Source organism: Macaca thibetana, chromosome 5, assembly GCF_024542745.1.
Source record: "Macaca thibetana thibetana isolate TM-01 chromosome 5, ASM2454274v1, whole genome shotgun sequence".
NCBI classification, from domain to species: domain Eukaryota; kingdom Metazoa; phylum Chordata; class Mammalia; order Primates; family Cercopithecidae; genus Macaca; species Macaca thibetana.
The window spans coordinates 145,335,326-145,350,185 of NC_065582.1; the positions used below are offsets into that span (position 1 = coordinate 145,335,326).

The 14,860-nt window shown below is 40.9% G+C and overlaps 1 protein-coding gene across 16 annotated transcripts in view; it reads right to left on the reverse strand.

Moving 5' to 3' along the window:
• LIMCH1 (LIM and calponin homology domains 1) overlaps positions 1–14,860 on the reverse strand; it is a 344,225-nt gene that overhangs the window by 309,938 nt on the left and 19,427 nt on the right. The window lies entirely within an intron of this gene.

Consider the following 14,860-nt stretch of genomic DNA (forward strand, 5'->3'; position numbering starts at 1 on the left):
ACATGTGATTTCCAGGGGAACATTAAAGTGACTCATAATAAGGAATCTTGAATTAAAGGTCACAGAAGTACCTATAATCCCAGATCAAGAAGAGCAGTAATTTCCTCGGCATTTTCACTTCTACACTCCTTCCCACTACCAATCTCAGGAAATCCAAAGGTTTTAAATACCAAGACCCAGAACACAGCTGCGCAGCTTTACAGCTTGCAGAGAAGCATGATAGAGATTTTCAGATTAGCCTTAGTTAACAATAGGTCTTTATTCTGTAACTCCTATATGAAATTTAAGAATTTAACGGGTTCCAAGCAAATGAATATTTCATTCTCATTTCATAGTATAATAAAAAGTCCTTTTCATTGGGAGGGTTGAAGTGTAACCCAAGAATCTAACTTCTGATTCTATCAGAATACCACAACCAGGGTCCTAGTGAAAGTGCTCATTCCTTAACGTACCACAGCAACCAACTCAACAATTTTCCCTGAAAGGTATGGTAGGACTCAATCAAAACTGTCAATAATACAGAAAACAGAACCAATTTTGGCCTAGCACACTATGGAAATGGAAGGAAAATTCTTTATGTAGTTACTTTAAAACTACATAAAGTTAAGTTTACATAGACAAAGAACTCAATCCCAAAAATAAAAAGTTGCCCCAGATGATATAAAATTTCTACTTAAACCCAGATACTTCAGACACAAGGATATTTTATGTTATTCCCAAAACATTGTTATTTTTCCTAATGACACAGTAAAAGGAGCTCCTGAGATAATTCAATTGAAAGGGTTCCATTTTATACGTCTCCTAAAGATGGAAAAGTCTGAGCCAGATGATAAAGATACATGTTGAATAAAAGAAAATTTTATTTCTTTTTATTCAAGTATCTTCAGGTCTTTCTAATTTTATAGTTTATATTTATATATACAATTCTAGATGATTAAGAGAGGGATACATTTTTTAGGTTAAAGAGGTCAAGATGAAAGTGTTTTCCTTTTGTTATATGGCTTTAAAGCCATGGTATTTGTTATAAGATAGTACAGCTCCAGGTGAAACTATAATGCTCTATTCTGTAGCAGAAACTCTCATTTTCTTTTATTTCTAGCAGGCTTTCAGCCATATAGTCTCCATCACGGGACTAATTAGCTATACATGAGTAACTGGAACACACATCTATATAAGTGGCCCAGGTACATTTAAAGAGATTGCCTTTTAGGACCCATAATAAAGGAATTCTTTATCAAAGGACATTCTAAAACTGAGTGCAACAATCCCATGCTCTACTAATGCACACTTTATTGCCATGACAGTGACATTCATGAAGGGCAGAGTAGAACCATCATAATTTACCACCAGCAACAGCAAGCCACATTGTCTACCAAAGGGAAAAAAGACACAGCACACTCCTCCTGACCACTTCCTCCCGAGCAGGTAGGAGAGTACGCATCCAGTGAGGAAAGCCAGAGACAACGGGCAGCCAACAGGTAGTAAGTCAACCTTTGCTAGCAACATTCAATGTCTTCATAATGAATGGGCTCTGTGGTCATATCACAAAGTCGGCACATAAAGTAAACATCTTTTCTTTGCCTTTAACAAATTCAACAGAAATTACATGTGGTCGACCAAAAAATAAAAGAGATATAACATTTTCTTTTCTTTTTTTTTTTGAGAGGGAGTCTCGCTCTTTCGCGTAGGCTGGTGTGCAGTGGCCGGATCTCAGCTCACTGCAAACTCCGCCTCCCGGGTTGACGCCATTCTCCTGCCTCCGCCTCCGAGTAGCTGGGACTACAGGCGCCCGCCACCACGCCCGGCTAGTTTTTTGTATTTTTTTTTAGTAGAGACGGGGTTTCACCATGTTAGCCAGGATGGTCTCGATCTCCTGACCTCGTGATCCGCCCGTCTCGGCCTCCCAAAGTGCTGGGATTACAGGCTTGAGCCACCGCGCCCGGCCGAGATACAATATTTTCTTTTTTGAGACAGTCTTGCTCTGTCACCCAAGCTGGAGTGCAGTGGTGCGATCTCGGCTCACTGCAACCTCCGCCTCCCAGATTCAAGTGATTCCTGCCTCAGACTCCCAAGTAGCTGGGACTATAGGCATGCGCCACCATGCCAGGCTAATTTTTGTATTTTTTTGTAGAGACGGGGTTTCACCATGTTGCCCAGGCTGGTCTCAAATTCCTGACCTCGAGTGATCCACCTGCCTCGGCCTCCCAAAGTGCTGGGATTACAGGTGTGAGCCACCGTGCCTGGCCTATAACATTTTCAATAGCGTGGAGAGTTTAGCCTTCCATTTCACTGGATAAGCATATGACCCTTGATGAGATGGAAGAAGACTGCCCCTTCAGTCAGGTGGAGTTCCCACATGCCTCTCATAATGTAAGCAACTCACCAAGCTGAGCATAATTCAAAGATACACAATTTTCCTACAACATGACTCCAAATGAAAACTAGTTACTCCACCTGTGGTTCAACTAAGCAAACAGCATCCCTTGCTGTTCTTCAGATATACCAGGCAAGTGCTGTCTCAGGACCTTTGTACACACTATTTCCTCTATCTGGGATGCTTTACTGTTGTGTTTGTTTGATGCGGCTCTCTTTCTCACTTCCTTCATGTCTTTACATTAAAGTCATCTTCTTAGGGAGGACATCTTTGAACCTCTAAACTTTTATCAATCCTCCAATACTTACTTTCTTTCCTGCTTTATTTTTTCCATAGCACTTAATACTATTTTACATATAGTACATTTTGCTTATTTATTTTATTACATCCCTACTAGAATGTAAGCTCTAGGAGGGCAGAGATTTTTTTAACTGTTTTCTCACTGCTCTATTACCAGCACCAGAAAAATCCGAGTTAAATACCTATTAAGAAAACGGTAATCTGCCCTAATGCTGGAAGAAAACCGGACATGTTAAGCTTCTTTCAAGGTGTCACATGGTTCTCATTCACAACATAAGGCATTTTCAAGAGAATTTCAGGAGTAGTTTTAAAAAAAATTTTTTTGCAATAACTTTAGATTTAAGAAAAGTTACAAAGAGAGTTCTCATATGTTCTTTATCCAGCTTCCTCTAATATTAACATCTTATCTAACCATAGTGCATTTATAAAAACTAAGAAATTGACATTGCTACAACACTATTAACTACAGAGTTTACTTGGATTTCACCAGTGTTTCCACTGATGTCCCTATTGTATTTAATTATCATGACCCCTTAGTCTCCATCAATCTGTGAGAGCTTCTCAGTCTTTGCTTGCTTTTAACGACCTTGACACTTTTGAACGGTGCTTGGTTGGATGTTTTGTAGAATGTCCCTCAGTTTGGGCTTGTCTGATACTATGTCATGACTAATCTGGGGCACAGATTTGGGGAAAGAATACCACAGAGATGAAGTGCTCTTCAGAGGGCACATGAAGCACCATGACTTGTTGGGAAGGTTAATCTTGAATACTTGATAAGGTGGTGTCTGCCAGATTTCTCTACTGTAAAGTTATTATTTTCCCTTTCCCTAGTCAGTCTGTTAGAAGTGAGTCACTGTATCAGCCCACATTCAGTAATTTTAACTATACACAATGTTTGTTCTATGTGCTGACGTTAGAACCTAATTTCTGCAAAAATACACCTCTACTTTAACTCAGTCACCAAGAAAATAGAAGGTGTATAAAATCCAGGTGGCACATTTTGAAACTGCCAATAATTGGATCAGTAACCAGCTATACAATGTAATTATGTCTGTGACCCCAGTCAACACAGACTTCACACAAATGAAAAAGCTAGAGCACTTAAGGATTAAAATATTTTTCCAATATGGCAGGACAGGTCAGCTAGTGAGTTGAATCCAAGAATAATCCCCTACTCTATATCCTTGGCAGTGATCCAAACAATTTCTTGATTTGTTGCAATTGGGTAGGGGCCTTTATTCCATTAAATGTGTTTAATCAATAGCATTTATTTAACAGCATTGCAGACAGAAAAAAAAAAAAATGTGTGGCGAAGACTGTTAATTGTTCCCGAGTTCTTCCCACATAAGAGAATCCCTAATTGGCACTTTAGGCACGTGGCTGCCCAGAATAAGGACCATATCCAAGCCACTCTTAGAGCTAGGTGTGGCCATCTGATTATATTCCAGACAATAAAATGTAAGCATAAGTTCTAAACTTGGCACACAGGGCTAACCACTGTTCCCCATGAGCTTGGAGTCCACTGAGAAGGAAGGAAGCCCACACTTATAGGTAATATTTGCCTTAATTAAGGAAACCAAAGTTTGCAGATGTTAAGTAACCTACTGAGTACCTAACTGTTCAAGTGGAAAAGCCAAAAGGAAAAGCCAGATCTGACGGAAACTTTAGGAATGTCCAATAAAATAGAGGGTACAATGTTAGATTCTAATTTCAGATAAAGTGATATGTTTACAATAAAAATTCTGTTATTCATTTGAAATTCAAATCTAACTGGGCATCATGTATTTTTCTTTGCTAAATCTGGCAACCCTAATTGTCAAAGCCTAGGTGCCTTCATACCATCTGATAATGCATCTCTTGGTAACATCGCACACCATGCATGGCAGACCTCACGCACTACATTCACTCTGGAACTATTTGTTGACTTGAGTTGAACTAAGCGGAACACATAAACACAGAAGAAACAAACAATAACTCATCAACAAGATAAAGAAAACTGTACTCCCCAGAATTCCAGGGAGGCAGAGAGGCTACCCCCAGAGCTCACTATCGCTTGCTCTCTCTCTCTCTCCGTCCCCCCTCCCCACCCCCAGAGATGCAGGTAGAGCGAAGATTGGACCACACAGGGGCACCCAAGCTTCAGAAAGTAGTGGAGTGAGAGGCACAGGACAGCAAGATGGCAGAAGGGTCACAGGAAAGAGCACCTAGAAATTGAGAGGGCAGGAATGTTGTTTGCTCTGCAGCTAATACTTTTTTGTCTCTCCAGTTTTTTTTAAAAAACGGTGCTGCTGATGCTTCTGCAGTGAGTCAATTCCTTAAGGTGAACGCAAAGAAGCACCAAGTCTAGCTTTAAGTAGGAGAAGAAAGGCTTTCAAGGTAAACCATGGGGAGGCAGGGGATTTGACATCTATTTAGCTCACACCAGAAGGGAAGGTGAAATCAGCACCTGTTGACTACGTCTGTCTTGGTATTTTTCAGAATAGTTTAGGATCTGGAGCAATGGCTCACAAAAAAGCAGTGGTTTCCAACCTGACTAGCCCATAATCTAGGAAGATCATTGAAAACAGGAATCCTAAGGCTGAGGTCAGGCCCAGGACTCTTTTTTTATTTAATTTTATTTCCCAAGAGATTCTGATGAGCAGGCAGGTTGGGAACTTCTGTTGATGTCCTTTTGTTTGTTTGTTTGGTTGGCTGGTTGCTTGTCAAATGATCTTCACTGAAATATTTTCCTTTGTACTACTTAACTAGCTGTGCATTCCACCATGTCACTGTTGATGTCATCTACGATGTCATGAGGGTGGTGGCCATCAACAACTGCAGCCAACAGACGGGGCAGTCCCCAGGATCTCTCTAATGATTCCAGAGAGTTCTCTGGCTAAAGATCGGTACCATATTTGTCAATCTCATCAAATTGATGACAATCTCATCAAAAGTGATATTTCTACTGAGTTTATTTTTCTATTTCTACCTCTTGATAGTTTCTTGAGTGCTCTGATGATGAGGGCAGAGGTATAAGGTACCACCTCAAATTGGGCCTGATCAGTTTCACTGTAATCCTCAGACATTTCCAACCACTGGTTGCCTTGGCAATGTCCTCACCAACCTTGATGGGGAAAGACCCAGGGGGCTGATCTTAGAGGCCAGGGGCAGACATGGCTCTGATTTTGCCACTGGTTCACCTCAGATATACAACCTTGATCTCACTGGGGTCAAATTTAGGTGGTATGGGAGAGGCAGCTGGTGTCAGAGGAATCAGGATATGAGATGACCAAAGAAAGTTGCACTTTGGCCTCCTCCCAGTCAAAAAACACAAAAGTACTATAGATATCTTATCAATTTCCTTTTCAATGTTTTAATATCAAATACCATTTGTTATGTTTAAAAAAACAGCTTTATGGGCCGGTTGTAGTGGCTCACGCCTGTAATCCCAGCACTCTGGGAGGCCGAGGCTGGTGGATCACCTGAGGCCTGGAGTTCGAGACCAGCCTGGTCAAATGGCAAAACCTCGTCTCTAGTAAAAATACAAAAATTAGCTGGGCATGGTGGGGGGTGCCTGTAATCCCAGCTACTCGGGAAGCTGAGGCAGGAGAATCACTTGAACCTGGGAGGCGGAGGTTACAGTGAGCCACAATCGTTCCATTGCACTCCAGCCTGGGTGACAAGAGTGAAACTCTGTCTCAAAAAAAAAAAAAAAAAAAGCTTTATGGATGCATAACCTGCATACTACAAAATTCGCCCATTGTAAAAGTCCAATTCCATAAGTTTTAGTGAATTTATAGAATTGTGCAACCATCACTACAAATGAGTTTTAGAATATTTCCATCATCCCCAATAGATTCCTCCTGCCCATGAGCAGTTAATCATTACACCCATCTGTAGCCCAGGCAACTCTGTTTTCTGTCTCTATAGATCTGCCTTTTCTGGACATCACATATAAATGGAATAACACAATCTACAGTCTTTCGCATCTGGTTTCTTTCACTTAGCATAATGTTTTTGAGGTTTGGTAGTTCATTCCTTTTAATTGCCAAATAGTAGAGTATTCCATTGTATGGATATACCACCTTTATTCCTTCACCATTCATAGACATTTGGGCTGTTCCCACTTTTGGGCTATTATGAATAATGCTTCCAGAAACACTCATGACCAAGTTTTTGTAGGTACATATGTTTTCAATTCTCTAAGGTAGCTACTAAAAGTAGAATTACTGGGTCTATGGTAAGTTAACTTTTTTTTTGAGACAGAGTCTTGCGCCCAGGCTGGAGTGCTGTGGCATGATCTCAGCTCATTGCAGCCTCTGCCTCTTGGGTTCAAGCGATTCTCCTGCCTCAGCCTCCTGAGTAGCTGGGATTATAGGCATGCACCACCACACCTGGCTAATTTTTGTATTTTTAGTAGAGGCAGGGTTTCACATGTTGCCCAGGCTGGTCTCAAACTCCTGAGCTCAGGTGATCCACCTGCGTCGGCCTCCCAAAGTGCTAGGATTACAGGCATTGAGCCACTATGCCTGGCCAAGTTAAATTTTTAAGAATCTTCATATCAAGTTTTGACTGACAAAATTTGTGAAATAGTTGCCAAATGTAGACTTCCAAGGTAATAACCTGCCCTTCCTTGGTGCATCACTGAACATGACTATATCTCTTTCACTAAACTGGTGTGGATCTGTCATCAAATGCTGAATGAAACCATGCCTTCATCAGAAAACAATCTTCCCAGAGGTACATATGCACAGAGAAGCTGCTGCCTTGGCTCTGTTAAAATAAATAAACCTTTAGGTTGAAGGAGGCTCACTGTTCTGCCTGGCTGGCAAGTGCCCAGTCCTGTTACTTAAGAACATGTTCATAAAAATTGGAAATAATCTACACGTTGATAAAGAATAATGATTCAATACTTTTTTTGGTCTATCCTTTGATTACTTTATGAATTGCTCAATTATATAGGAGATGTATATTCACTGTAAAGTAAATGTATTTATAATGTACTTTAACATAGAAAGCATATGAATCCCATTTACATCAATGTGTATGTACCCAGAAAATGTTCATGTAAGTAGATTTCTGTGCAAAAGTATTATGAATGAATGTACAAACATTCTATGTACATTCTACGTACAGAACAGTATATGTTCTCATGTATGTTTTCTGTACATTCTCATACATCTCACTCTCATGTACATTATCTGTACATCCTCATTTTCTGTATTTTCATCATTTCTAATAAGACAAATGAAAATAAATATTGTTTAACTTTAAAAAATACAGTATACATGAGTATTTATTGTTATGGATAACAATTTTTGTCTCAGAAGTCACAAACTGTTTTATTCTTTTTGTACCTTCTGATAGTCAGCTCTTCATCTTCAGAACTTGGGAAAAAGAAGAGCCCAGATAACCCAATGGTTTCCTAACAACCAAAAGCTGCAGTGTTTTACCATAGCATACAGCTATAACAGTTACTTTGGCTAAAAACAATTAAAGAAAATAGCATGCAATTCCTTTTCCTACCATATAACAGCAGAAATCTCACCCCTGGATGTCATGCACATCAGAAACCTCACTCTTGAACTGATAAGTTACCCAGGCTGTCCCTTAGATACATCTTTGCTAAATATCCGTATTTTCCCTAAATGCTACAGACCAGAATGTTCCATGTGTCAGTTATCTCTCAGTATCCCACATGACGCCATGCGACTGAAAATTGGGTTTCAATATATCCCCTCCCCATTTATATCCATCCCATTTTAACTTATTACAAAGTAATTACCAAAGAACAACAACAAAAAGTAATTGTTTGCCTGTCCATTTCATAAACATATCCAATTTAGAAAAGTCACAGCCAAAAAAAGCATCACTTGTAGATTCTTCAATAATTAGAGCTAATAATTGGTGCTTACTATGTTTCAGGCATTTCTTTTAATGTTTTACATATATTAACTCATGTATTCCTGAAAACAACCCTATCAGATAGGTATTATAACCATAACCATTTCATAGATAAGAAAACTGATGTTTGGAGAGGTTAAGTAACTTTCCCAAGCTACTTCCAGCCTTGTCAGTCAGGTCTATGCCTGAGCACTTCATCCCTCCTCTATGGAATACTGATGCTCCTGTAGGTCCTTTGGTGCTTCCCCAAGAGGGGTAACAGAAGCCCTGAAATAGCAACGATTTACAGGTCAGACACTGAGTTCTAGATGACCAGTTTGGTGCTACAACTGGATGCCGTGTTGACAACTGATCTGCCCACTAGTCTCTCTACAAAAATGGTACATGGCTTGATTCTACTTTTTACTACTGATCAATGTATCAATTCATTGACTATGTATTGTTTCTTTTTTGACACTCTGCCAGAATCATTCTAATCAAACTCACCCTAGTAGCACTCTTTCAGTGTTGAAGTGTCAAAAGTGGTGTGATGACATCTTAAGAACCTTCCCCCACCAACCCCTACAGCTCTCCATTCATTCTCAGCCTTGACACTTACAGTTGGCTCCAAAAAGTTGCATAATAAAGAAAAATTCAACAGGCTCTTTGGCAGATCTGTTTTAGTAGTGTCAATATATATGCCACCTTTTTATAGCTCTTCCTTATGAGAAAAAAGAAATGGGGCCCTAAATAACACTGAGTCACCCAGGGCATCAAATCCATTCTTTTATGAGCTCACTTCCTGGAAGCCAGAGACACAATCTGCACTGCTCTTTTCTCATACCTCATTACTCAGATTTAGAATTTTCCTTTCAGAAAAACAAAATAATGGTATTCTACTGAGTTGCCATGGTGATTTTTTGCTTTCCTTTCTTGAACATTTTTAATATGCAGAATAAAATTTATCATAACTCTCTGACAAAATTGAACACCCATAGGATAAATTTGGTATCCCTCCAATAATCTCCATGCACAAATTACATTTTTTTAATAAACCCACTGTCACAGGCATTTAAGAGAACCCATGATGATGATTTCTGCATCACTCAAAATATTAGAAAAAATTCTAAATTATCAATTTAATGCATATAAAATGCTCAGATAACAAATACTCTCAATCCAAAATGACTTTACAAAAGAGGAGGCTCACTTGCTCACATTAATTTCTAAGCAAAGAAGTTAAAACTGAAACACAGTGGAATAGAAACAGATGTTCAATCCATAGATGCAGATAAGAATTCTTCACTTGCCTGCTTATCACTAACAGATGAAGGAAGTGCATTCATTAAGGAAACAAAAGCTGGCCCAAGAGGCACAGCGCCAGGTCACAATTATCCACTGGTTCAGAGTACCACCGAATGTTCCCAACTTCAAGAGGACAAAGAGAAGTTAAATACACTGAAAAATTAAATATACAATTTTTAAATGCCATAACAGAGGTAGAACTAGTCCAACTTCCTCAGGCAAAGAGGATGTGTTCCCCTTTCTATCAGTTCTGCTTCACTTATATCCCCAAATGATGCTGTTCAGACTTTTTTCTTAAATTCCTATATTTCCTCTTTTTTTCAAGTTCTATCACGTTTTCAAGCATACAAAGTTGAGGGGAAATCCTACTTCTGATCAACACCAAGTAATACTTGGTAGTATTTGGAGTGACTTTGAAGACAATGCTATACTTACAGAATAATCAGAAAAAGAGCACCAAACTTAGTATATCTACAACTACACTTAGCATCTTCTCCTTTGCATATCTAACACACAAAACCAAGCTCAGCCCTTTCTTCTGGTTTTGCTTCAAATCTCAGCAAATGCCACTGCCATGTGCCCAACCAGTCAGGCTAAAAATGTTGCATCAACTTAATCCTTACTCTTCCAATACCCACACTTTCACTTATTCAAAGTTTATTGACTGTTGAGGATTCTGTGATGGCCAAGAAAGTAGGACGTAATGTGAAGGACCCCTCCCTGTCTAACCCCTCTCACCTCCTACTCACTGTTCAGCCCCCTGCAGTCTGGCTTCTGCCCCACCATTCCACTGAAATGACTCCAGCCTAGATCTCTAACAACCTTTTCAGCCATATTCAGCAGTCACTTTTCAGTTCCTTATTTACCTTCCTGGCAGCATCTGACAATTGTGTTCCTCCCTTCCTTCTTGAAAACTCCTCTTGCCTTAGCTTCTGATACTATTAGTTGTCTTCAACATTTAACAACTAGGAGTTCTCCCACTTAACTGTCCACATTTCTGACTTCCCTATCTCAGTTTCTCTGCAGGTTCCTCTTTCTATTCATCCCTTAAATGTTATTCTTCACAGTTCTCTTTTTACTTTTCACCTGCTCCCTGGTCAATTTCATTCATTTTCATGGGCTCCAGTGTAAGTAAGATGGACGGTGCTGACCTATAGTTCCCCGGGCTAGATACATCTCCTGAACTCCAGACTCTTATAGTCAATAAACTAATGGACAATGCTATTTGGAGGTTCCACGAGCATCTCAAACTCACCTAAAACCTAAAAACCTTACCTTTCTCATTAAATAACTGCTCCTCCTCTAACATTTCCTAGATCAGTGACAAGCACAACCTTCCACTCCGTGGGTGTGCCGGAAACTGGGAGCCTTTCTTGAACTGCGCCCCTCCAGGCCCCTACATTCAATCAACCTTAAGTGCTATGTGTTCTAACTCCTAATATCTCTTAATCTATACATGCTTTCTCCAGTCCCACTTGAACTACTCTGGGTTGAACTTCCATAATCACCACCTGGATTACTCTTTGTCTCTCTGGTGTCCCTGCCTCCAGTCTTGCTCCTCTACTCTAGTTCTTGCTCTCCACGTAGCCCTATAGCTCTCAACCCTGGTCACACACCAGAATCACCTACGGAGCCTTAAATACATACATACACATACATATATATATATAGTGTGTGTGTGTATATGTGTGTGTGTGTGTGTGTGTGTGTATCTCCGAGCCACATGCTCTGGTCATAGTAATTAAACAGGCTTGGAGTGGGGCCCAGGTCTCTCTACTATTAAAAGCACCATACAATGGTTCTGTTCTGCAGCAGGATTGAAAATCAATCAGTGATTTTTCCCAACACAGCTCTGATCATAGTTTACAAGACCCTTTACAATGATGTTGAATTTTCTTCTTTTCCTCAAATGTGCCGTTTTCTCTTAATCCAGAGCCACAAAGCCCACAGTTCCCTGGTTTTAACTCCTCCCTACACCACATCCTACCCCTTCATCACTTTGCTCTCATGAGGTCTTCACTGGCACCCACACATTCCAGGCTGTCTGTCCTGTATGTTCCTAAACCCTTCTTTACTTCCCCCATTACAGCATGTACAGTAATTGCCTGTTTATCTAGTGGGGAGACTAGACCATATGCTTCAAGAAATCAGCAATTATATCTCTCTAACTCACCACTGTGTCCCAAGCACCTACCACCAGGCCAAACATAGAAAGCGTGCTTAATAAGTGAATTAGCAGCTAACAATATGGAAGAGACAGACTTACAACTGATTATTAGTTCAAATATAAGATGGACAATTCAATGATAAAAAGATTAGCATGGCTGGGCATAGTGGTTCACATCTGTAATCCCAACACTTTGGGAGGCTGAGGCAGGTGAATCACTTGAGCCCAGGAGCTTAAGACCAGCCTGGCTAATGTGGCAAGACCCCACCTCTTAAAAAATACCAAAAGATAACCAGGTGCTGGCATGCACCTGCAGTCCCAGCTACTTGGGTGGCTGAGGTGGGAGGACTGCTTGAGCCCAGGTGGTGGAGGCTGCAGTGAGCCGAGATTGCACCACTGCACTCCAGGCTGGGCGATGGTAGCGAGACTCTGTATCAAAAAAACAAAGGTGACAGCCATATAGCCATATAAACTCTGCCTTCACAAGACATGGAAGACTAGCAAAAAGACTTCCCCGAGGGTTGAACTGAGTATTGACGGTTGAGTAGAGCACCACTGGAGAAGAGGGAGCCTTTGAGACAGGGGAAACCAAATATGCAAAGGTAGCAATGTACAGGTTACCAAGTTGTATCCATTTTACACCAAACGTGCCTCAGAGCCCTCCCCTCCTTTCCACACCTATGATCATTCTCCCAATTCCCTAATTCAGGCCTTATGTACGAATCAACCGAACTACTGCAGAGCCTTCCCTCCTGCTTCCAATTCCCCCTCCCTACCGCTGCCTACAGTACAGACTGATAACCCTTTTTCCTCAGCTATAAATACATAACTAAAACCTCTGACAGCACCCCTCCCCCTGCCCATGAATAACCAAGTCCCCAATTCATGCCAAGGCACCTAAAGTCTCCATGGATACAGCCTACCCTAGCTTTCTAGCCTCTTCTGTACTTCACACTAACCCAACTCCACCTACAAATCTACTTGTCAAGTTCCCACCCAACTGAACTACTTCCAATTGTCCAGTTCCATCTCCCACTTCCATGTTTCCATGTTTTTGATCACTGTATTAGCTACCTATTCCACAACAATGCTATGAGACAAATAACCACACGCTTCAGTGGTAAACAACACTAGGCATTTACTGCTCATGTATCTGCGGTCAGAAACTAGGTAGCGCTGCTGATCTTAGCTGGACACACTCATAAGTTTGGAGCATAAGTTCTCAACCAGAGGCTGTTTTGCCCCTCGGGGGGCATTTGGCAATGTCTGGAGACATTTTTGGTTGTCATACCTTTGGCAGGCGGCATAATACTGTGATCCGGTGAGTAGAGGCCAGGGATGATGCTAACCATCCTAAAATGAACAACTCCCCAAAACAAACAATGATCCAACCCCTAACGGCAAAGTGCTTCTGCTGAGAAACTTCACTGTAGGTGCTGGCTGGCTATTAGCTGATCTAGGACAGCTTTGTCTGGGGCAAGAGGGGCAACTTGGCTTTGTCCAGGTCTCTCATCCTCCAGCAGGCTATCTCGGGCATCTTGTCACAGTGATGACAGAGGAGCAAGAACAAGCAGAATTACCCAAGGTGTCTTACAGCCTAAGCTTGGAACGGGTACCTCATCACTTCTGCTGCATTCTACTGGCCAAAGCAAGTCAGAGGGCCTGCCCACATCCAAGGAGTCAGGAAACAGACTCCACCTCTTCAGGGAGAAGAACTGCAGTCACGTGGCAAGGGGTATGTATACAGGACGGGATGGAAAACTGGTATAGCCAACCACACCAATTCAGCTCCCTCTGCGAGGGAAACATGAATTTGGAATTATAAAAGTGGTTCCCTTCTCTCTGCTCCCTCTTGTTTACATTCCTCTTTAGGTGTTTAAAACATTGCACTTGGTATTACCAATACTTGGAGCTGACAGACAGCCAGTATTCACCATGGTGGGCACTACTGTGACTGGGTCTGCTCTGATTGGTTGGTGCTGTGCTCTACAGTTATTTAAGTTTCCTTATCTTGGCCTCCACTTTTGTGCACCTGTTTGTCTCCTCTATGGGACAGAGAATCACTGACTTGGTGCTAGAATCTATATTAAGATATTAGGTTAAGAATAAGGTTAAGTTCTTCCTTGGGCATTCAGTGTCTGGCATTTAGTGCCTTGGACATTAAATGTACCTACCTGGCACACAGTAAGTGTTCAAGATCTGTTTAGTGAATAAATGAATAAATGAGGACATTCATACAAAGGAGAATGACTGATTGTGATGTGACTTTACACTCAGGGATATCTGTGATTCAGTGCAGAAAATATGATTCTCCTAAAGAAGCTGTGGTCAAATTTGCTCAGGTATCTAGAACATTCTACTACTCTTTAGAGTGCACCATAAAATACTGATTATTTTATTCCATCATGTGAACTAGGAATGATGTTGTTGGCAGAAAAAATATAACTGTATTCCCAGGATGCACATCGCTTCACACACCCCCACATAATCATTCAAACAAGTTTTAAATCTTAGATCTGCCAGTATTACCCAGTACAACTTACTCACTTGTTTTGTCATCTGCTGTGTTCTCCACCCTGGCTGTACATTGCAATCACTCGGGGGAAAACGTCTATAAAATAACAATGCTCAGGCCCTGATCCAGATCATTTTAAATCAAAAGTTCCCAAATAATTCTAATGTGTAGCCACAGTTGAGAACTGCTGAGCCAGAGCTATTCACTAGCAGGGAGGCAGTAATTATTATTACATGCTTATTTTTAAAAAAGAAAAGAAAAGAAAATATTAAATCAAATCTCAGGCTTGGCGCAGTGGCTCATGCCTGTAATCCCAACACTTTGGGAGGCCAAGGCA